This window comes from Sapajus apella, unplaced genomic scaffold (genome assembly GCF_009761245.1).
Source record: "Sapajus apella isolate SASKATOON/1434 unplaced genomic scaffold, GSC_monkey_1.0 scaffold111, whole genome shotgun sequence".
Classification (NCBI taxonomy): Eukaryota; Metazoa; Chordata; class Mammalia; order Primates; family Cebidae; genus Sapajus; species Sapajus apella.
In genome coordinates this window covers 5,740,555-5,765,676 of record NW_022437051.1, presented here as the reverse complement: position 1 = coordinate 5,765,676, position 25,122 = coordinate 5,740,555, and the positions used below count along the sequence as shown (strand labels likewise).

Sequence of the window (25,122 nt, the reverse complement as noted above, 5' to 3'; positions counted from 1 at the left end):
TTATAATATCTAGTGCTTTTCTCACCATTTATTTAGTGAACACCTGTGGGACACAGACTCAGCAGCTTGCTTAGTGAGATAGGGGCCCTGTTCTTAAAAAGCTAGTTGTAGAGCCTTGCTGGTGAATAAATTGTTTTCTAAAATAAGTAAAATGTAAGATAACATATGATGTGCCAGAGACTTTTTCAATAAAATAATTTAAATTACTACAAATGTTTGCTTTAAAAAATGTGCTTAAAAATTTCCACAGAACATCTCGTGCCTCCCATCTCCTTCTCAGCTTTAATATTGACCTCGGTCCCAGGAGAAATGGACACACAATACAGAAACTGCATTCAGAGCAGCTTGTCTTTCTGTGTCCTACACATTCTCATCTCCTCAAATTCTGCAACTGCTCAGAAAAGGGTGTTTGTGGTCAACTAGGAAACTCACTGCCCAGATTATTTTTGGAGCCAGCCTCTTTGATGCCTGACACTAAACCTGCTCTCCTTAACTCCTCAAACCTTCAGTACTATTCTCCTCTTCATGCTCTCTGTAGATCATTTCACCTCCATTTTCCAAAGGAAACAGAAGTTTTCCAATGGAAAGCTGCCTTCCATACAACCTACCAAAGTGGCTCCGGTCCTTCCTACTCTGGACCTGACACAACAAAGTGGTGCCCCTCCTCCTTCCAAATGCCAGACCCTCTGCCTATGCCTAATTCCATTCTTCCCAATAACATGAAAATACTATTCCTTTTCTTGCTTATATATTCAACCTCTTCTTATACAGATCTTTTGCACGGCTTGTTAAACAAACTCTAGTCTCTTCCAGCAAAAAAACCATTTGGCCCTCATATCTCCCTCCAGCTATAGCTCACAGGCCTATCCAGACACTTCCTGCTTCAAATAAATTTCTCTACAGTTACCTAAACATTCTAACTTCATGTCCTCATCTCCTATTACCCCCCATATGTGCTTGAGCCCCCACTACACCTCTCCTCCAAGACCCTTCGGTCAAAGTCACCCACAGATGCTGTTCAGTCCTCATCTTACTGGACATGTTAGCAGTAAAATCACCACTGTTATCTCCTTCTTAACATCCCCTTTTTCTCTTACTTTATAACAAGCAGAAGCCCCTGGTCTCTCCTTCTGCCTGTCTTGCTATCCTTGGCCACTGAATGCTGAAAAGCCTCAAGGTAACATCTTGCCTCACTTTATATTCTCTCCCTAGGATATCTCATCCATTTCACAGACACATAAATAAAAGTGAACTTTTTTGTTCTGTACTTTTAATCTCTAGTCCAGACCCCTTCTATGAGCTCCACGATCTACTTAACTGTAGGTCCGTATCTGTCTACACAGGCAGCATACAGAGTGGTAAGGTACATGGGCTCTGGAGGTGAACTACCTACATTCAAATCCCTTTTCTTCCACTAACTGTCTGACACTGGACAAGTCTCTTAATATTTCTGTGTTCCATGTCCCCAGCTTAAAAAATGATGTAATAACTTTAAATGCTCAAAAATCTTAGCTATTATCATTATGACTATTTGACGTTTCCTCTTGTGTGTCTCAAAGCCATCTGAAATGCTCTACCTCTAGAATGAAATGCATAATATTCCCAAAATGTGATCTGCTTCTGGAATTCCCTCGCTGTCTAATGCTGTAATCAGAAATCTAGCAGTTACTTTTGATACTCTTTCCTCTCCCACTTCTAATACAACGTATCTGTTGAGATTTAAGGATTAAACCTCTTTTCTATAACTGCACCACTATCACTTTAGCCCAAGCTCCATCCTCTCCAGTGCACACCACTAAAGTGGACTGTAACCTGTCAACACACTTCCACCCTTTACCCCAAAGCACCATCTACACTGCAGTCAGAAAGATCTTTACCAATTGCAAATCTGGTCAAGTCAACTTCAGGCTTAAAACCTTTTACTGGTTTCTCCTTGGTCTTAGAATAAGCAATGATCTTTATTAAATATAGTCTAAAAAGCTCTATAAGGTCTGAACTCTGCCTCCCTCTCCAGTCTGATTTCATACCATACATTCCCTTGATTCTCTCAGCCCATTCTCTACTTGGCTTGCTTCCAGTTCCTCCTGCTGGCTTTGCTCCTTCCCACCACAGGGTCTTTGCCTATGCCCTTTCTTTCCTCTGTTTGAAATGCTGTTTCTTCCTCCTCTTCTAGTTGACTCTTATTCATCCATCAGATTTCTGCTTAAATGTATCCTCCTTAGGGAAGCCTTCTCTGGCCTCTCAGATGAAGCCAAATACTTTTATTCTTGGTACTCATCATCTTATGCCTTTCTTGCAGGGCAGAGAAAGGGTAAGTGAACTTGGGGAGGAAGGAGGAAAGAAGTATTTCAGTCAGCTAGAAGTTAACACACTTAATCATTTAGTTGAAAAAGCAAACACAGGCACAAGGGGAAGAAGAATTACTTAGGTAACAATAGGCTATATGAAGAGAGGTGGGTAATAACAGGCTGTAAAAGCAAAGAAAAAACTAAATAACAAACCTGCTGGAATCAGAACAAGGACTTTCTGTGTGTCTCCAATCTTGCAGTTTTTATTAAAATGAGTTAGGGAAGAAAATGTTCCCACTGAAACTATATATGTTCAGTACACAGGTAATGATTCATCCAGTCTTAGCATATTAAGCCATAGACAAATCCAATCCAAATGACTAAAATGACCCCAAAAAAAAGTAATTTTAACTAATAAGTTAATTTCAACAATGTCTTAAACACCTTTTAAACTGATATTTTGCATTACTGCTTCACATTTTATGTGTGTGTAAAAACTGAAAATCAGAATAGATTTTAATGGAATACCACTTAATAATCAAAAAGAACAAGTTGTATCAATCTCAAGGAAATAATATTAATCTGAAGAGATAATCTCAAGACAATAAAAAAGTTAATTTATAAAAAGCTAAATCAAAAAAGTTAAATCTAAGGATCCATTTAAATAACATTATTAAAATGAAAAAATTATGGAACTAGAGAACAGATCAGTGGTTGCCAGGCATTAGGGACAGGGGTGGGAAAGTGGGAAGGTAGATGGGTGTGATTATCAAAGGCCACCATGAGGAATCTTTGTGATGGAAACGTTCATCTTGACTGCAGTGGATACGAGAAGCTACACATGTGATAAAAATTAAATAGAACTAAATAAATACACATGCAAATGAGTTCTGGAAAAACTAGGAAAATCTGAATAAGATCTAGTTTGCATCAGTGTGTTAATATCCTGGGTGTTACCACTGGGAGGGCTGTGTAAGTGGTGCATGGAATGTATATTATCTCTTGTAACTACATGCAAATTTACAATCATCCCAAACTTAAAAGTGTCAATAAAAAACAGCTTTAAAGTGCTTTCACAACATTCTCAAACATGTTGGATTATATATACTTGACTACAGAATTCCAATTCTTTAAAAGTAGGCTTCCTCCAGTTTCTTCATGTTCTACCTTTGTTGCTCTCAGCCCACAAAGAAAGAGAGATTTCAGTAGACAGAAAGAAATGACTTGAGGTTGTAATAAACACAATTTTAAAAATCAGTATTTTTTAAAAGTAGATCTTAAAATGTACTTGAACGTTTGAGATCATAATGACATAAACAACTATTTATGACCTAAGAAAAACTGCCTCCTTTGGTACTTTGAAGTATTTAAAAAATTACATAGAATTAAATTACAAAGCTCAAAACTTGTTTATGCAGCTGGTCTTTTTTAAAATCAAGGAACTTTAAACCTACAATTCTAATAGGCTTACCGGTGACACCCTGATCCTTTGAAAAATAAATGAAATATCATAAATCATTTGACAGTTTTTAAGCTTAAATTTTTATCATCAGACTCTTTAAAAATAAAAAGCAATATGAAAGGATAGGATCTTGCTTTGTGCCCTACAAAGTTTAAGACAGAAAATAAATCATACTATTAAATGTCATTTAGAACCTTAACTTCAATACTTAGGATTAAATTGGCATAATATTCATGGTCATTCCTATGAGAATTCATGCAAGTCGAGTAGCTTTTCTTATAAAATATTGCAGAGCTTCTGGCACTTCTGTGATAAATGAAGCAATAAGGCTTTGGAATTACAATTGTGTATATTTAAGTACTTCATAGAAGCAACCAGGCTGTCATCTTGCTGGATATCTAGCACTATGAATTTATTATTTGTTATCCAAAGGAATGTCTGAATACTTATGAAGAGCAAAGGGTTGGGGTAAGCCCTTAAAATTTAAGCTACAAATGTAGGACTACATTGTAGCCACAGTGTCCAAACTTCATTTTCTTGGCAAGTTAATTTAATAAAAAATATTCACAGATTTTGCAGGAAATGTAGAGATGAAAAATCTATAAATATCTTGAAAATGTTTAAGATTCAAGAGAACAGTTAAGATCTAGATATCAGCCACAGCATCCTGAGAATTGTTATAGTGAAGTTGCAAGAAAACATATTATGGGAGACATTCTCCATGACCTGGTTTTAAGGTAAACTCAGTGATGGGTCAATAATCAGTTCAACTCATAAAAGTGTGCTTTGAGAAGTCACCTGCACCAGCATTAGGGGAGGGAGGTCAAAGCTGGGCCCTCTTGGTTATCAGGTCCATCCTATTTTAATTGAAGGAGATTCATTCCAAAGGCCAAAAAAATTACTTCTGTCTTTTCCAATGGTTTCACTTACCTATCACATAAGTGAAAATTCATTATTTTCTTTCCCTTCTTGAAGCAATAATGGCATGACCTCTGAGAAATAGTCTCAGAAGATTTATAGTATACCAATATAAATTGTAATAATTTTAGATTTCAGTAGTTTTTCTAATTCACTTTTAAGATACAGCCACCAAAATTGTGGCCTCTAAATAAGGCCACTAATGTCACATCAGTATCAGGCTGTGTATAGGCATTTGATAAATATTTGAATGAATGAATTAGTGATATCGGACAGTCTACTTCTTATATTTTGCATATCATATTACTGCTAATGAACTACCCTTAAAGATTATTTAAGTGTACCTCTAATTTCTCAAGAAATACTGAATACATACCACATAGTATTTTCAACATATGTGCAAGTTATAAAGAAAAATGAACACCATAAAATGAACACCAGTTTTGTCACTAGCCAGTTTAGACAATATATTACTTATAACTTTGAAGTCCCCTTTATGGCCTTTCCCCTTCCAATTCCAATCCTTTTCCCCATGCCTTCTCCCCAGCATTTTTTTTTTTTTTTTCTTTCCTTTGTAGTGTTACCATATGTATCCCTAATCAATATCTTTCTTAATTTTATATGATTTTGGACGGAGTTATATTGGTTGGGATCATATTGGAAGTATTCTTATGGTACTTGGTTTTATCTGTTCGTGAGACTTATCCATGATGATATGTTTGAATGTAGCACAATTTGTGCCTTCTCTTATTGATGGATATCTAAGTTGTTACCAGTTTTCTGGAACACATTATGTATTTCTCTATGCAGATTAACAAAAGTTTTTAATGCCTCAGAGTGGAGTTGCTTGGTCGATATACGCATAACTTATTAGTTAATGCAAATGTATTATATGGTTGATTCAATGTGTACAACCACCAGCAGGACAAGAAAGTTCAAGATGCTCCAACGTCTTTGCCAATCTAATGGACGTAAAAAAGTACTTCCTTGTGAGTTTTTAAAGCTTTTTTCCTTTTTGAGGCAAAATTTATATAAAATGAAAACTTTCCTTTCCCCATTCAGTTGCTTTGAATCTGTTTGAAATCAAATGACTATGTAAGTGGGTCTATGGCCTCTGTTCAATCGTATTTTGTATTAATCTATTAGTTGATCCTTACGGCAGCACTGTGCTATCTTGGTTATTGAAGCTTTACAGTTGTGATACAGTCAACTCTTCCAACTATGTTTTTAAGATCTGTCAGATATTCTCAGTCTTTTACATTTCCATGTAACTTTTAGAAACAGCTTGCTAATTTTACAAAAAGGCCCGTGGGATTATGCTAGGGATAATGCCAAATCTACAGATCAGTTTTGAAAGAAATGTCATTTAACTGAGTCTTCCAATCCATGAGTATGGCAACTCTCTTCATTTATTTATATCTTTAATTTTTCTCAGTATTGTTTTGTTGTTCTTAGAGATCTTGCATGTCTTTTGTTGAATTTATTTCTAAATGTTCTACTTTTATTAGAAATGGGAAATAGGTGCTATTAATGATCATCTCAATTCAAAAATACTTATTTCTCAGGGTGCCTCCATCACATTTTCACTCCTTGGAAACATTAAATGAATCAAAATCATGAGAAAGTTTGTTTAATATTAAATAGTATATACTACATTCTGTATGGTAAACAAGACAAGAATTTCTACAAATGAATAGAGGCTCTATAAGTTGGCAGTAAAATAAAGGAATGGATAAAGTCTAACAATATACACGCTGGAAATGGGGGTGGCAAATTTTTATGATCCACTCACATTTTAAACAGATTCTCTGATGGAGAAGAGGGGTGCCAGACATACCATTCATCACTTCAGTGTGCAGTTGCACTGATCTTTTAGGTATAGGACTTTTGCTATCTAACTACTCCAAGGCCAAAGCTTTTTGACATCCGGCCCACACAGTCATGACTACAGGTTTCAAGGAGGAGAAGAGCAGGAAGTATTTAGCTTTGATTTTGAGCAGATACAGTTTAAGCCCTTAGATAAAATTTCGCTCTGTGTCTTCTGCTACAGACAGAACTGCATCCCGAGATGCTGGGGATTCCTACTTGGTCTTCTTTCATTTGCAGCTTGTTATAATAGCAGTTTCACATCTTCCACTTTACTATGGCTCCTTTTCTTCCTTCTATGCTTTTTCCTGGAACTACTAATTTTATTTTCTATATCTTCACTATCTGATTCTTCAGACCTCTGTACATACAAGGATCTGAGAGTGAATTAGTCAAAGTTCCCATTATTACCACTGAGATCCCCAAAGACATTCCCTTCATCTCTGGCCTTGTTGGCTTCTCCTTTTCAAATCTTTTCTCCATATGCTTTGTCTTTTTTCCTCTATTCTCCTTTGTCATATTTTTCTACTTCCTGAAGCCTTTCTTTTGCGTTTTCAAGGTTTATACTACTATAATACTCTTCCTTAGGATCATTTAAGATGGATTTCTGCATCGGTGGCCACGCTGAACCTACTTCCCTTTGTCAGTAAAAATATTTTTCTTTTTTTTTTTTTAAACAGAATCTTGCTCTGTCACCAGACTGGAGCGTAGTGGTGTGATCTTGGCTCACCACAACCTCCATCTCCCGCATTCAAGCGATTCTCCTACCTCAGCCTTCCGAATAATTGGGACTACAGGCATACCCCACTGTGCCCAGCTAATTTTTGTATTTTTAGTAGAGAAGGGGTTTCACTATGTTGGCCAGGCTGGCCTCAAACTCCTGACCTCAGGATCCACTGGCCTCAGATCCTGGGATTACAGGCATGAGCCACCACACCCAGATAACAATTTTTTATTTTACAGTGTACTCTCTTCAAGGTCCAACCAACTCAAGCATACGGCCCTATCTCTCCTTAAAGAAATCAGCATCTGGGCCACCTTCAGCCTCCTCATCTGTGTTCATGAACTTTATAGAAATTTCCTGGCTTTTCTGTGCCTCATCAGTATTAGGAGCAGACTGAGCTTGAGGCTCCTCTGTTTTCACCACTTTTTCTTCCATTTTCTGCCTCATCTGCCTCTTTTCTTCTCCTCCTCTCCCTCTTCACTACTAATACCATTGGCCAGCGTGTACTCTTCCCCCTCCTGCTTCTGGTCTCTTTTGATCTGACTAAAGGATGAACAGCATATTGTTACTGAAATAGGCTCTAAGTTCTTCCAATGTAGTCAATGGTAAGAGATAAGAGCTGCATTCTCATTAACAACTCTTTGGTCAGTTGTTTTTATATTTTCTTCAGAGACCTTACCCAAAGTGTCATAACAAGAAAAAGAGACAAAGCATATTCAGGTAGAGATAACTTGTTCAAATCAAATACTTATCAGATACACTAATGCACACAGGGAATGAAACACCTTTGGAGGTTGTCCTTTTAATGGTTGGTCTTCGGCTAAAAGGGACTCCAGTATTTTCTAGATGTCCCTAAGTTTTTCTGGATTGATTTTTCCTTCTTTCATAGGTACTCTCTTCTTGAGAAGTAGCTATGCCATCCTTTTTTTCTTCTGAGGGAAATAAAATTAATACAACTTCACCATCCTCATTTTACCTGGCAGATCGATCTGCCCTGGGAATATGAGTTGGCATCCTCTGGACAATCAAACCAAAGAACCCAATTCATGACCTGGGTATCCTGCACCCTGGCTGCAGGATCAGTAATAAAGAGCACTGTAGCTCTCTTACAGATCAACTTATTACAGACTTCATTTTTCTCATCTGCTGCTGTCAACCATAGAGGTCAAGAACAGAAATAGCAAAGTATAGCCAGCAAAAAACTTGGTTAAGATATTTGGCTTTTTCTTTACCACTGGAAAAAACCATAATACTCTTTTGCAGATGGCTTCTCAAACAGGAATATTTAATATATTTTACTACAGTTCACAAACTATGTAGTTTTGTTCCAAAGTGGCAGGAGTGCTATATTTCACTTTTGTCCCCAACACAAATATATTCAGTGTTTTTCTAACTCAAGCATATAAGATCTTTTACAGACTTAATTTGTTTTACCTGGAAAGAAACAAACAATGTTTCTTGGGAAGATTTTTGGTAACAGCATTCATGGTATCAAGCAAACTCCATGCTCAAGATTCTATACTTCATCAATGAACTAACCTTTGGAAATGGGGATCACAATAACTTATTGCTTCATCTTTGTGCTAAAGAAGTTGAACCTGTATGCAAACAAGTGTATTTATGTGGTTGATTAGCAGCTTCAAGTATATCTTTACCTTTCAATGTTGGGTAAAAAAGGTCTGACCTTCAGTGCTGCCTTAATAAAGGCTCAAAGAAATCATCTGTACATTCTTCTCAATTTAAAGCTATTTGCCTATGACTTATATTTGAAGGACTATTTGGACAGATATAAAAATCCATAACTTACCTATTCTTTACTTTAAAATCTTTTAAGTATGGCCTATTTTCTTGCACTGAATGAAATCTGAAGCCAATATAATTTTTCTTGATAAATATCTTGACCTATTTTTCTGGCTCCCTCCCAAAATTTTATCTCTGAGGTCCAGCAACTTTTCCAGACCCAGGCACACAGTGTGTCCTTTCAACGTTTAGATTCAAGTTGTCATTTATTTCAGAAAAGTTTATGCTCTAAGCACTGGTTTTCTTTCATTAAGTTTGGACTTTTTGTTGGGTCTATGATTATGCTTATTATGGTTCTACTCTGCCTGCCATATGTACCCATGGTCTTGAAATTGAGGAACATCTGAGGCTGCTCTAATGCTTTGCAAGAGATACGTAGGCATAGTTTTAGGGCAATCTATTTCCAAGTCCTCAACTCTCATTTTTCCTAATACCAATCTTTCTGAGAGTGTACAGGCAGCTAAGGCATCATGCGGCCTCTCTTCTCACTTCCAAAAGAAATGCATACCTCCTGGGATATAAAAACCTCCAGGGTTCCAAAAACAGGAAAAATTACAACAATGCTACCTATGAAACCTCCTTTCATCAAAGCACTACAGTAAGGCGTTGCTCTTTCCATGTCTCATACAGACCTTATTAAAGAAATGGAGTATTTCGTCCATATTATTATATGGTAAATCGAGTGTATTGTAGAATGAAGCAGTTCTACAATATACTGTGAGGACATTTTACTTATATGGATTACCTCTTCCATACTCTTATTAGTGTTAAAGAAGTATCTCTCTGGAGACTTTAGTGAGTGCAAAGCAAAGAAACACTGAAGGCAGCAGCATCTTACAGTATCCAAGCAACACATGGTAAGGCTCTGTGCCTTATCTACTTAATCTATATTAGAATTAGAATTCAGCCATGTGATGGTTGTCATGGAGGCATATATTAACATATTTATTAGAGATGAAAAATCAAGTGGGACTTTTACTGACAGAAGGATGTCTGATTTAGAAGATAAGTTTGAAAATAAATAGCAGCTTTGTCAATTAGATTAAATGGCAACATTTTCCCTAAAGTGAATAATCTACACTTATAGCTGCAACGTTTTGATAAAAATATATTTGAGGAATAAATTAAGAAAAACCATTGCTGCCAGGTGCAGTGGCTCACGCCTGTAATCCCAGCACTTTGGGAGGCCAATGTGGGCAGATCACCTGACGTCAGGAGTTAGAGACGAGCCTGGCCAACATGGTGAAACCATGTCTCTAGTAAAACTACAAAAAATTAGCCAGGCACAGTGGCAGACGCCTGTAATCCCAGCTACTTGGGAGGCTGAGGCAGGAGAATTGCTTGAACCTGAGAGGCAGAGGTTGCAGTGAGCTGAGATTGCACCACTGCACTACAGCCTGGTCAACAAGAGTGAAACTTCATTTAAAAAAAAAGAAAAAGAAAAAAAATCCATTGTCTAAAAATTGTATATTGCCAAGTATTCACTAGAATTAATGATATTTTAAACAACCCTTTCTAAGTATGTTGAGTTAAACAGGGTGCCCCCAAGTAAAAGAGTAGTAAGTGTAATGGTCATTTGATAAGTCTTAGTTAAGCATTTTTGATAAATTTCCCCAAACTAAGAAAGTGATGGCAAATTCTTCTCCAAGTTAAGTGATTTCCAGTCCTTTGCTTTCTACAAATGATGGTGTAACTGAGTTGTCAGTAGAAACATCATTAAATAATTTGTAAATCACATTATGATTTCTGGCATATAACTCAGCAGAATGAGCAAAGTTAGTAAGTGATGCAGTGTTTCCATCATATTGTAAACACTGACATTTTAAAGCTCAGGTGTTATGTCACTGTTTTAAATGTGTACTTGACTTTGCTCACCTCTCTCTTGCCAAATTTCCATGACCTCACTGTTTTTCCTGTATCATCTTATTCTCTTGTACTCCTTCCAATGTTGTTTTCATTTCACAATTTTGTTTTCTTCTTTAATTTCTTTCCCGAGTTCTGCTTCTAAATGCATAATTTTAGATTTTATAACTATGATTACTAACATTTTAATTTTTCCCATTTTGTGTATGATGAGGTAAGAATCCACTTTCCATCTTTTTTTATATGGACACTCTATTGCCTCAGCACCATATACTGAAAGCTGTACACACCTTTTTCCCCCACTGCTCTTCAACACACACCTGTTTTGTCATAAATCAAGCTTCCACCTATAGGTGGATCTGTTTGTAAATTTTCTATTCTTTTCATCTGCCAATCTGTATATCCTTATACCATACACTGGCTTAACTACTATAGTTTTATATTGTCATTATATAAAGGCAGCAAAAAGTACTTCCTTGATAGTAGGAAAAACACTTTCTACAGGAATAATATGTGATTATGGGATGATTGCTCTTCCATTTAAGTTCAGAATTATAATGTCAAGTATCATCCAAATAATAATATTAATAGTAATCACACAATCTCAAAATCTGTTAGGGATTTGATTCTATGTGCAATGAGAGAGAATTAACATCTTTGCCACATTAAATCTTCTAATCCATTAATGTCTTTCAGTAAAAGTTTATAACTTTTCAGTGAAGGACTTAGACAATACTTGTTAGCGTTCTTCAAAAGATATTTGTAGTACATTGCTAAGTAAATTATATCTTTTAAAAATTACATTTCTGTAGTAACTTTCCTGTGGAAAAGTCTTGTAGATGCCATCTTAACCAAGCAATCAACGTTAACATGACCAGTGATAAGTCATTTTGTTACTGAAACATCAGAAGTTTGGTCTAGGTCCTGCTGCTCCGCTGCACAGAAAGCCAATGACTGAGACAACAAGTGTTGCCAAGGAAGAAGGCTTTAACCATGTGCTACGGCCAAGCAGATGGTAGCTCAGTCTCAAATTCATCTCCCTGACCAACTACATTAGGGATTTACATACCAGGGAAGAAATGTAACAATGTGTGAGAAAACAGGAACTCTGGAGAGGCAAAGAAGCAATCATGATGACTGGGGGGGTCCCACATTTCATTGTTTAGATGTGGTGATCTGGTGAGTTTCAGTTCTTTGATACTTATTTTTAGAGGCCTGAAGGTCATTTCCTGAGAAAGCAACTCAGATAAAAGAAATCTAATTTCCATCTTTAAGACCAGAAGGGTCAATTTATGTTTATCCAAAAAGCTATCTATGGGACAAATGGGTGGGTTTCAATATTGATTTCATTTACTGCCTGATATATGAGATTACTTGTGATGTAATAATGAGAAAACACCAAACTCAAATTGATATCCTTTCTACAAAAGACCTGACCACTAAACTTCAAAAGTATCACATCCCTCAAAGACACGATCAAGAAATTGCCTTAAATTGGAATAGACTTAAGAGATATGGCTATTGAATGCAGTATGGTATCCTGGATTAGATCCTGAAATGAAAAAAGAATATCAGTAGAAAAGCTGGTAATATCAAAATAAAGGCTGTAGTTTAGTTAATATTAGTATGCAAATGTTAATTTTGTTAACTATACTACAGCTATGTAGAATGTTAATTATTTCAAAATAAAGTTGTTTTTAAATTTTCTGTTTTGTTGTTGTTGCTGGTCTATAGAAATGCAACTGGTTTTCCTATATTGACTTTACATCTAAAAACTTTGCTAAACTCTCTAATTTTAAGGATTTAGCTGCACAGTTCTAGGAGCTTTCTATATAGAAAGTTAAGTCACTTGCCAATAACGACAGTGTTTTTCTCCCTTTCCATTCCTACATCTTTTCTAGTTGTTGTCTCCCACCCCTCACCCCTGACCCTGACTTACTCTGCTGGCTAGGATCTCTGATACAACATTGAACAGAAATGATGATATCTGCAGCTTTATCTTTTAAGAGTTAGATTACAACTGTTGACGCCCAGAACTAATTTCAATTTCACAGAATAATCTGGGGAAGATTAGTTGTTTTTGCTTTGAACATTTCCACCACAGAGATAACAATATTACTTTTTAAAGTTTCAAATACTGAAAATGTTTATCAGAAAGTATAAAAGAATGTATAATACAAAGACAAAGAAGTAACACAAAGACAAGAAAGAGATGCCATATGGTACTATGTTATTAAAACAAAATAGATGTTATCACATTAACCTGTCCAAACGTTGCTATCCCCTTCACAGTGTGGGAGCTGTCATTGGGAAGTGGTTGCCCAAAGTTTACTCTTCCCAAGCTTTTCCAACCTTGTATCAGATATGGCCTTGTGAGTAGTTCTCCCCAAAAGAATGTCAGTGAGAATGACTAAATGCCAACCTCCAGATTAAGGTTCCTCAGAAGCAGGTAAGGTATATTTGTGCTCTCTTTCCCCAGCTGCCAGAGGACTCCAAAGCCCACTTTATGGAAGGTCACCAAATGATCAAGAATGCCTTCAATGCACAGCTTCATTAGCAATAAATGCACTTTAATTGGATTTAAGCTATTATACAATTTGGAGTGCATTTATTATAATAGCTGGCTTTCCCTAATATAAAAACATGGTATTTTTGAGGGGGGTGCTGACTTTAAAGAAACTAAAATATATGGTGACTGCTTAGCAGCCAAACAGCAGGAGATGAAGAAACTGAGAAAACGACAGAAAGGTACTATGCCATATAGTCATAAAATACTTATTAAAACATTGCTTGCCAAAACTAATCCTTGGTGATGAAGTGAAAGTGTGGTTGCCTCCAGAGGTTTAAAGTAAGAAATTAACTGGAAATGAACACCCGTCTTGGGCAATGGAAATGTTTGATATCATATTTTGGATAGTAGTTACAAGGATGAACACAACTGTCGAAACTCGCTGAACTCAACAATTAAGAGCTGTGAGTTTACCCTATGTAAGTTATATCTCAATTTTTAAAAATGCCTGATATAATTTCAAAAGCAGAACAAGTGTCTACCAAGCCCGTGGAGAAAAGAGATGAAAAACAGTATGAGAATGACAAAGTACTACTTGCTGCACTTATCAAAGATTAAAAGAAAGAAATGTGCACAGGCCAGCACTGACAGACTTGAGAGTGGAAATGAAAGGAAACAGAAAATTCGGAAATTTGGAGGACTCCCAGGGTTAGAAGAGCTGATGGTTCTGGATCTCACATGGTAAAAAAGAAGACTGAAAAAGACTGAGCCAAACTGGTCCATTATGTTTTCTCAGGCAAACAGAGGGACTCAGCCTTGTTGCAAATCAAGTTAAGTAGGTTAATTTTCCACAAAACCCATTTTTGGTGGCTGTACAAGAGCCACCAGTAAGTTGAAAGACAAGAGAATAAAAATAAGGAAACAAAATATATTAGGCTTGGGAATTTTTGGTGTGCTTACTGGCTAGAATGACCATAACATACGTTGTCTAAACTGGGGTAGTTTTGAGAGTAGAAGAAAGCATTATTACTTAACACACCAAGACAAGAGGTATAAGTTAAGACTGCCCTTGGGCCGGGCATGGGGGCTCACACCTGTAATCCCAGCACTTTGGGAGGCCGAGGCAGGTGGATCACGAGGTCAAGAGATCGAGATCATCCTGGTCGACATGGTGAAACCCCATCTCTACTAAAAATACAAAAAATTAGCTGGGCATGGTAGCACGTGCCTGTAATCCCAGCTACTCAGGAGGCTGAGGCAGGAGGATAGTCTGCACCCAGGAGGCAGAGGTTGCAGTGAGCCGAGATCGCGCCATTGCACTCCAGCCTGGGTAACAGGAGCAAAACTCCATCTCCAAAAAAAAAAAAAAAAAAAAAAAAAAAGACTGCCCTTGTGAGCCTGGGCCACACGGTCACTCTAATGCTAGCCCATGATATTAACTACAAGAGGTCAAGAGCCATCTCGGTTTTGGAGGAATGGCATTGCCAAAACCTCCACATGTGATACCTATAAGCCTTTGACTGACCCTTAAAACAATGCTCAAGCTCCTTGAATTGAAAGAACAGAAAGAAGGAAACAAAGACTACAGGCTCCACAAAGGGCATGTTCGCCAATGTCCACATATATGTGACCTTGGAGGAAAATGGGCGAGGAAGACCTTGCAGAGGGCAGAATCAGGTCCCGAGAACAATAAACAAAGAAGTTCCTCCCAGACAGCAGGATCGGAGGCTAATGAAAGAACATTTCCCACACTAGCTAAAGATCCTTCAACATGCTTCCTGCCATCCATGATTTTGGTCACTGTCAGTATTCCTAATCTTAACATTGAGGAACCCTGCCCTTAACCATTACTTTGCACTCTAAAACCGTTCCCTCAGTTTTAGCAGATTAAATGCAAACTTATAATGTGCTAACTGGCCTAATGCAATAAATTATAGACATTGCACGTAAAGTGATGGTGAAAATAAACCGTCTTTTACAAAGATCACTGAACTGATGGCCAGGAGGCTCTTATTTCATCCAACCTTCACTATTAACTGTGTGATCCTGGAGAAACCATGACTTCTCAGGACTTCAATTCTTTCATCTGTGAAATGAATAAGAGGATGCCTTCCAGTTCTTTAATTCTAATTTAAAATTCTTGACCATGCTGAGCCAAAAAAGTACAGAAAATCTCTATAAAATATCCACAATTGACTAGTTGGTCCAGTTTTTACAGCAGAAGCAACTCAGCACAATTCTAAGAAGCTATATTGGCAAGAAAAAATTCTGGCAGTCTTATTTCTGATTTTTCTATTTTATTTGGGTCTCGGTACAATAAGGAATAAAATGTAACCTTTTTTTCAGTGGGAAAAGACACTTGCTTTCCATTTCATTAAGTTTTAGAAACTAATCCAAAGAGAAGGAAGGGGGGCCTCCACCCACTCCAAAACTTCAATACTTTGAAATTATTAGAATATTTACACACTAGAATTTAGAACATTTGAAAAACCAAAATGAATTTGGAGAGGCTTTTAACCTAAAAATACCATAATGACATATTTTATTAGTTACATAGTCAATAACAGTCACTGAATCCTAAAAATATTTTTTTCTAATAAACATTTGAAAAATATGTCTGCTAAATTTCAACTTTTGATATCTCCTCTAACTTTTAGGAGAAAATGACATTCAAGATTCTGTCTTCTTCACTGATGAAAGAGAATACAAAAGGTAATATTCTACATTGAAACTTCATTATTTATATTGATCCAGTTCACTTGTTTATAAATATAAGAGCCAAACATTCAAAGAGAATAGGACACACACACACACAAAGGCAAACATTCTGCAAACCCTGCTATCACATTTTGATGTTTCTATTTGAGTACTCATATTTAAAAGTCTTATTTGTTCTTATTCAAAACACTTTATATATGACATTTGTTTTTCCTGCTGCTCTAAGGTCAGATCAGTTAACTCTAGCTAGTCCCCACTGACCCCAAGTCCCCTGATTCTCCGCAGTTCCGATTTTTCCAGAGAACGAACCCCTTATCTTGTGGAGTTGGGGAACATTGCTGTCCAGCTAAGGTGAGGTGAAGACTTGGGAGTTCAGCTAGTCCTTTGACAGACTTTCAGCTGATCATCTGTTTTTAGCACCATGCCTCACCTCCTCTTCAACCTCCTGATATCAATGTCATCTCCTCTGCAAGTGCTTTGGTTTTTACCTTCTGTACTAAGTCATGGTATCATATGCTTTCTGTTTCAGATTTTATGGTTTAAGGTAACAGATGAGACCTACTTCTGACAAAAAGAGTTGGAATTTGTGTTTCTATTTCCTTTGTTTTATGCTGAAATTTTAAAAGAAGAAAGCAAATGGTGTCCGGGAGCAGTGGCTCACGCCTGTAATCCCAACACTTTGGTAGGCCAAGGAAGGTGGATCACGAGGTCAGGAGATCGAGACCATCCTGGCCAACATGGTGAAACTCCGTCTCTACTAAAATACCAAAACAAACAAACAAAAAATTAGCCGGGTGTGGTGGTGAGCACTTGTAGTCCAAGTTACTCAGGAGGCTGAGGTAGAGGAATCACTTGAACCCAGGAGGCAGAGGTGAGCCGAGATGGCAACACTGCACTCTAGCCTGGCAACAGAGTGAGACTCTGTCTCAAAAAAAAAAAAAAAAAAAAAAAAGCAGATAGTTCTTTACTTAACATCTTAAAACCAGAAACTATAATCTGAATGATTTCACATACCATTTTTAATGGTGTGAAGTCATGACAGTTTGGTCTGATAAGCACATATTCCCATTTCGCTTCTAATTCCTTTGGAGAAAGCCTCTCCTACCTCCATGAGACCCACATGGGGCTTGCAGTCACTGGGCTATGCCCCTCTACTGGAGCACTAAGAAAACATACCAAGGCTGGCCCACCGGTATACCCCATTCCCAGGCCTCGGTGACACAAGGATCCATACATGGGGTCAAAGAGAGTCAAGCTACATTTTCTCTAAGGCAGGTAGCTAGACATTTGGTGTGACAGGTTCTCTTTCTGCTGAGATTGGTAAACTGGATGAACAACAGTCTTGAGCTGTTAGTGGTCATCTTACTGACCATGCCTGTCTGAAGAATGACAAATAAACCAGCAGAGGAGTCCAAATGAGATCATTTGAGTTCCTGGCTGAAACCACGGCTGAAGCCAGATGCACCTCTGGAAACCATAGTTACAGAAACAATTACGTTTCCTTTATTTTCATAAACTGGTTTCAGCTGGCTTTCTTTCATTTGCAACTGAAGCAGTCCTAACGAACACATCATTGAATCCAAATGTTCCAATTACTAAAACTCAAACAACAGAAACAACACTGCTTTCCCCCAAATTAAATATCCTAACTTCTTTTATTCAAATAAAATCACAAATCAGAAATAACGGTTGCATATGTGTCCCTTTCACCATTTAGGTAAAATACTTTAACTTTAGTTGAATGTTAACTTCTTCAAAGTAGCAGTATCTTTTATAATGAAATGCATGTATATTCTATAGTACTAAAAACCCAATAGCCACTAACCTAACAGTAGGTTAGTGGCTACTGGGTTTTTTGTTTCGGCTAGGTACTTCAAACATTCTTGAAAATTCCTTGAACTTTCTCTATCAGAGCTCTCTGATTTTTAGTAAAGATCAAGTTGTATAATTATTTTATGTAAAGACTTTGTGGAAAAATGAAATATCTCAAAATATTTGTTCCCTTGGGAGGAAACATATAATTTAAATTCAAAGAATTAGTCAGTCTCAATCTCTGACCCAGAGACTAGGGACCAGGATAATTTTAACCTGAAGATTTACAAGGAGAATGTAGAGGGTAACATGCTCCCAAGGAGATAAGTAGGAAGGCTTAGAAATCAGTGTTCCTTGGACACTCTCCCTGGAGTAACTGCCTTCATTGTTATCTGCAAACCATTGTGCTCAACAACCCAACAGGCAATATCTAAGCTTCTGGGTTTGAAGTTCTTTGGGTCTTCAGTTAGCTTCAAGTGCATATAGGGGCCAGACAGGTAATCTAAAAGAGTGAGCAGGCTGACATTTTTAAAGTATTACAGTTGCATGCATTAAAAAGAAAATCTTATTTAAAAAATTCTAGTCTCTCTCTCTCTCTTTTTATTTATTCATGCAACATTTCTACCTACTATCCCTGGTTTTCCTATGCTTTGTTTCATAATGCTATCTTAAATAATAGTTTTTGGCACTGATACTCCTTGTATACATTTAAATTATATATAAATAAGAGCTAATAACAATGATAATAGTTCAGTTTATTGAGGACATAGTATGTGCCAGGTAATGTACTAAGTGCTTTATATATGGTAACTTATTTTGTCCTTACTGCAATTCTATAACCACCTTACAGGACTGTCCCACTATCCCATTGCATAGATGACAGTACTCAGGCACTGGGTAATCAGCTTATTCAACATCACGTAGCAAGCAAGTTATGAATTGGAACGCAGGCAGTCTGCCTCAAGGAGCCGTGCCTCAAGGAACTCTGTCCTTAACCATTACTCTGCACTCTACAAAGAAGTATGCCATCGGTTATGGGTTGAATTATGTACCAAAATGATATGCTGAAGTCCTAACCCCCAGTACCCATGTGACTGGTATCCTTACAAGAAGAGGAAAATTTGGATGCAGACAGACACAGAGGGAAGACAGCCATGAAAAGATGGAGACAGATTGGCTTAATGCTACAAGTTAAGGAATGCCTGGGGCTTCCAGAAGCCAGAATAGGCAAAGCAGAATCCTCCTCATGAGCCTCTGAGGGAACATGGTCCTGCCAACACCTTGACTTTAGATTTCTAACCTTTAGAACTGTAAGAGAATAAATTTTTGTTATTTAAAGCCACCTAGTTTGTAGTACTTGCTTATGCAGTCAGTCCTAGAAAATTAATACCATCTCTCCTTTATACTGGAATATTTTATCCAATCAACTTGCTATTTTCAATTTTAATACAGATGGTGGCATTTAAACTTTCCTCTAAATACTGTTTAAAGAAAAACAACAGCCAGGGTTGTTATCGGTTACAACCTACAATCTAAAAGCCCAGCATCCTATCTAACAGAGGCAGCTTCTACTTAGCTCTAGCTGGTTACTGCCACATGCAAGAGCAGGATCAAAGTTGCCGGGTCTTCCAGTTTCCAAGAGAATGCAGAAATCTGGATTTGTGCATTAAATTAGTTAACAACAAATTATATCAGTTACTAGTTAAAATAATACTTGTTAACAAGCAACTTTTGCTTTAAAAACAAAACAGCCAGGCTTCGTGGCTTGCACTTGTCATTCCAGTACCTCAGAAGGCTGAGGCGGGAGGATCACTTGAGCCTAGCAGTTCACGGCTACCGTGAGTCACTGTACTTCAGCCTGCGTGACAGAGTGAGACCCTGTCTCTAAAAATACTAATAATTAAAAACAATAAACATTATGCAGGCTACACAAAACATATTTATGAACCAAACTTGTCAAGAGGTCCTGATTTTTACAATCTCTGTTGTATGTTTTCTTTGCTTTCCGTGTGTACTGCCCCTTGCACTCCACTTGACCTGGGCCCAACTGCAGCTATCCATCTACCCGATGTAGAAAGCAGGCACAGTGCAGGGACTGGGAGTCACATTGAAATCAGCATCTGAGGACTAGGGAGCCCTCTTTGGGAGGAAATGAGTTGGCAGATGCAGCAGAGTTGCACACATTCAGGAATCCAAGACCAAATGGGTGCGCTCTCCTTGATCTGTATCTGCATATCTGAAGTCTGATGCTGCTCCTCTCTCATCAGTTGGTGTCCCATGTAAAAAAGACTTAGAGCTTTAATTGGGCAAAGGTTTTGTGTAAGGCTAGGACATGACTTAATATTTCTCAGGCTGTCCATTCATAGCACTGTCCTTAAAATTTCATTGAGTTCCCCAAACTTCTTACTTCGTGTGTGTGTGTGTGTGTGTGTACACGCCTGTATATATATATATACTTTAAGGATTTGTAAGTTGATATTAACAGTTCATAACTGTCTTTCAGTATTCACCATATTGTAACCTAAAAAAGTTGTCCAGAAACTTGCAAACATTTTTGAAAAGGAGTTTTGTAAAAACGGTTTTACAAAATGTCTTTATTCCTCAGGTTTGTTCTAAAACTTTGTGTGAATGTTAGTATCAACTCTAGTCCAATAAGCTATATTGCTAGTTAGTAGTCTCATTGGCTACAAACATTTCTTCGGTATCTACCAGAGTTCAGACCTACTTGTTATGGTACAGAAACAAATGATTGCTTCTGGCAAGTGAAAACAGGTACTTGATACATTGCCAGGACACTCTCCACCACACTGAGGTGTTAAATGCACAGTGAGGCAGCTTGGAACACCACAGTGTTTGGAACTTACAAATCTGACCAACATCATTTTTAGTTAAGTTTGTAGGGCAACGCTAAGAAGTAAAATACCATAAAATATGTCCAAGTCATCTCATTTAATCTTTATTGTTGTTGCTGCTGTGTTTTGCTTGAATTAAACATCTCTGAAATTTCTATTGGTTTTTATACCTATGAAATCATTTGGGAACTCCCTAGATTATTATTCTCACAACAACCCCAAATGGTTGGTAAAGCAGGTTTTATCTCCATATTACAGATGAGGAAACTGAAGCTCGGTGATGTTAAATAACTTGTTCAAGGTAGTTAGTGACAAGAGGTTGTCTCGGTCTATTTAGTGTTGCTATAAATACGTCAGGATGGGTGATTTATAAAGAAATAAAGGTTTCTTTGGCTCATGGTTCTGCAGGCTGTATAGGAAACATATAGTTCCAGCATCTGCTTGGCTTCTGGTGAGGGCCTCAGGCTGTTTCCACTAACAGCTGGGGGTAAAGGAGAGCCGCAAGTGTGGAGATCACATAGCAAGAGGGGAAGCAAGAGGACAGGAAGTAACAGGCTCTTTTTAACAACCAGCTTTTGTGGAAACTAACAAAGCAAGGAGGGCGCCAAGACATTCATGAGTGACCCGCCCCCATGACCCAAACACCTCCCATTAGGTCTCACCTCAAACACGGATATCAAATTTTAACATGAGATTTGGGGAGTGTATTAGTCTGTTCTCACACTGCTATAAAGAAATACCAGAGACTGGGTAATTTATAAAGAAAAGAGGTTTAACTGATTCACAGATCCACATGGCTGGAGAGGCCTCAGGAAACTTACAACCATGGCAAAAGGAAGCAGGCATGTCTTACATGGCAGCAAGCAAGAGAAAGCATGAAGAGCAAGGAGAGGGAAAGCCCCTTATAAAACCATCAGATCTCGTGAGAATTCACTCACTATCATGAGAACAGCATGAGGGAATTGCCCCCATGATCCCATCACCTCCCACTAGGTCTCTTCTTAGACACGTGGAAATTATGAGGATTATAATTCTAGGTGAGATTTGGGTGGGGACAGAGCCAAGCCATATCATAGGGGACAAACATCCAAACTATAGAAGTGAAGCCTGTACTCAAACCTCCTAATTCTAAGTTCACTGATGTTACCCCACAAATAAACGCCATGAAGATTTGTAAGACCAGGATGATTAGACAGTCAGACAGCCAGACCTGTAATCAAATCCAATTTCTATTGCCGACTCAACTTTTGACTTCAGGTAAGTTTTTTTAAACCTCTATAAAGTCCAATTTGCTCATTTGTAAAATGGAGTTAAAATGGAAAACACATGTAAAGAACATGGCACAGAGTGGGTACTTGATAAATGTTACCTCCTTTCTCCTCCCTCTAAGCAAATATAAAGTGGAAAAACATGTAAAGAACATGGCACAGAGTGGGCACTTGATAAATGTTACCTCCCTTCGCTTCCCTCTAAGCAAACCATTCACTCTCTGGTTAAACGTTTGGGTGATTAGCAGAAACTTAAGTAGCTATTAGAAACGTAAGTCATAGGATGTGGCGATATTGATAAAACAACAATAAATTCATTGTCATGGACAAAGACCATGGCAGAAACTGTTGTCACATGTGCACTATTAAAGAATTGCCAAGAAAGGCATTGTTTTTTAAAATTTTATGATGTTGAGCCTTTTTAAAAAGAAGGCAGGTCACATCAAAACTTTATGAACTTATTCTCTGCTAATTAATGTGGTTCATTGCCTCCAAAACGTAAAAAATTTTTAAGCACATCAAAGAGGTTTGAAATGGTTCCGACCTGTGGTGAGACTTGGGACTCCTCAGTGTGTGTACCTTGGCAGCTATCATGTCCCCCATAGGGCAGAAGCAAAAGAGCCACCAAGATCCTTTGTGCGTCTGTGCCACAAGAGAAATTCTGACTCCTTTAAAACTCCTCTCTGCTGGCCCAGTTATACCTTTGGATGAGGCTAGGGTAGGGGTGCTCATTGATTGACACCAGCAGGAGATGGATGCAAACGGGGGGTGAGGGACTGCACTCCTTGCTGAAGAGAAGCATAAACTCAGAGAAAGAACAGGTGTTGTAGTCAAGAGGCATGCTTGGGTCTAACATCAGAAAATTATGCAATTATCAAATTTAATGCTAAAAATATTAAAATGCATAATATGACATAGAACATTTCTTCACATTTGAACTTAATGCTAAGGAACTGTGTGGTAATAACTACTTTATACTTGTGATTCTGGCTCTTGGCACAATCATGCAGGACTGGGTTTGTGTTATTGCATATGTGGGAAGTTATTAAATGCTTTATAATGATTATGTTAAAGGTCATATTCCTCATACACGTAACTTCACTTACCATTATGAGTTAGACGGGTACATGAGTAGACAATGGTCTCCTTCCATTAAATGCAAACTGGCTGAAATTACTATTTAAGTTGCCAGGCCGAATGAGAAAAGAGATCAAATTAATGAGGGTGAAGTTGTATAATCAGTTTATAAAACAGATCATGCTGAGGTCAAGGCTGACATCACCAGCTCCCACACATCTAACTACACTTAAAAAGGTAACTCTTCTTTTTCACCACTACCACTGCTCTAATTCAAGCTGTTTCTTATTTCTCTTTTATTCACATGTAGCTGACAAATCGTTTATCTTGGCAAACACCAATCTGATCATGTCACACATCTCAGAAACCTCTGAAATCTTCCCACTGCTTGAAGGACAGAGGCCCAACTCCTCAGGAGGGCATTCATGGCTCGCCTAAATTTGGCCCATTCTTCTAATTCAGGGATTTTCAACCCTGGCTGAATATCAGAACCACAAGGGGATCTTTAAAAAATAAACAGGCTTATGTCCCATGCCCCTGAAACTCTATTTACTAGTTCTGGGCTAAGATCTAGGGATGTAATATCTTTACAAATATCTATGGACAATTCTTATCTACTGCCAGGGTTGAACCACTGGTCTAATTTCTGCCCCCCAATTTTTTTCACCCAACATGAATTAACCCTTCTGCTCCATTCAGTAATGCTTTTTTCTTTTTTTTTGTTGCGACAGAGTCTTGCTCTGTTGCCCAGGCTGAAGTGCAGTGGTGCGATCTTCGCTCCACCTCCCGAGTTCAAGCAATTCTCTGCCTCAGCCTCTTGAATATCTGAGATTACAGGTACCCATCACCATGCCTGGCTAATTTTTTTTTTGTATTTTCAGTAGAGATGGGGTTTCACCATCTTGGCCAGGCGAGTCTTGAACTCCTGACCTCGTGATCCACCCACCTGGGACTCTCAAAGTGCTGGGATTACAAGCGTGAGCCACCGCACCAGGCCCAGTAATGCTTTTTTGTTGTTGTTTGTGTAGCCAGTCCCCTATTCATGCTGTTAATCCAACCTGGAATATCATTTCCTCTCTAGCTGTCTCTTTATAACTTCACTGTTCTTCTAAAACTAAGTGAAATCCCACCAGTATCCTTACAACCATGGGAATATAATGATACTGCTATTCTGAGAATCAAAAAGGCATTTTTTATGTTTATGAAGTATTTTATGTCAATTAATCATATCTTGTTTTCAATGTGAATGTTTAATAGTTTAGCTCCCTATATTTCAGACTTCCCAAGGAAGACAAACTTTATATAACATCTTTTGTTCTCATTTCCTAGACTCTAGCATTGACAACAGTATTAAGCATAGACACTCACATGTTCAATAATTATAATGACTGAATAAATTAAATCCTCTGAAATTTATGAAGCGTTTTTTCTTACAGCTGGACAACCTCAACCATCAACGTTGACAGTTGTTTATGTACATACTGACGTGTTTCTTACTAGAAGCATCATTATGCCCATGTAAATGATAATCACGTGTCCACAAAAACTGATGTGATATCAAATATAGGGGTGACACCTATAAATGTGTTTTTTTCCTATAGATAGAAATATATTCCATGTTTTATATATTCAATTCCCATAAGTTTGTATAATATCCAAAAGGAGGAAGTAGTGAAATAGCCCCTGGTCTGTCGATACGTGATTTACAAACAACCCACCCATGTGAAAGGATAGAGAAAACCCTGTTTACCAACCTCATCAACTGTGGAAGGATCAGAAGAGCAAGTGTCCCTTTGCCCTCAATTTAGATGAATGAGAGTATCATTCATCTAAAGTCTCTCCTGTATCTACTGAAAACCGAGAAGCTTCTGATGGGAGAGTATCCAACACTGTCAGAGCCCCAGCTCGGACCCTCCTACTTTTCAACCCACCCAGAAACTTTCTGTCCTGGTTCTAGAGCATGGG

The 25,122-nt window shown here is 37.8% G+C and overlaps 1 protein-coding gene across 10 annotated transcripts in view; it reads right to left on the bottom strand.

Moving 5' to 3' along the window:
* ZNF438 (zinc finger protein 438) overlaps positions 1-25,122 on the bottom strand; it is a 114,938-nt gene that overhangs the window by 61,050 nt on the left and 28,766 nt on the right. For 4 of the 10 annotated variants that reach the window (XM_032259727.1, XM_032259726.1, XM_032259722.1 and 1 more), the window contains one exon: positions 8,798-8,856. The exons of 3 other annotated variants lie outside the window; for them this stretch is intronic. The gene's annotated coding sequence lies outside the window, so the exon portion shown is untranslated. Of the gene's footprint in view, positions 1-8,797; positions 8,857-10,933; positions 11,063-23,186; positions 23,276-25,122 lie in introns of those variants that run through there. 3 more of the 10 variants (XM_032259728.1, XM_032259720.1, XM_032259723.1) reach the window with 3 other exon arrangements.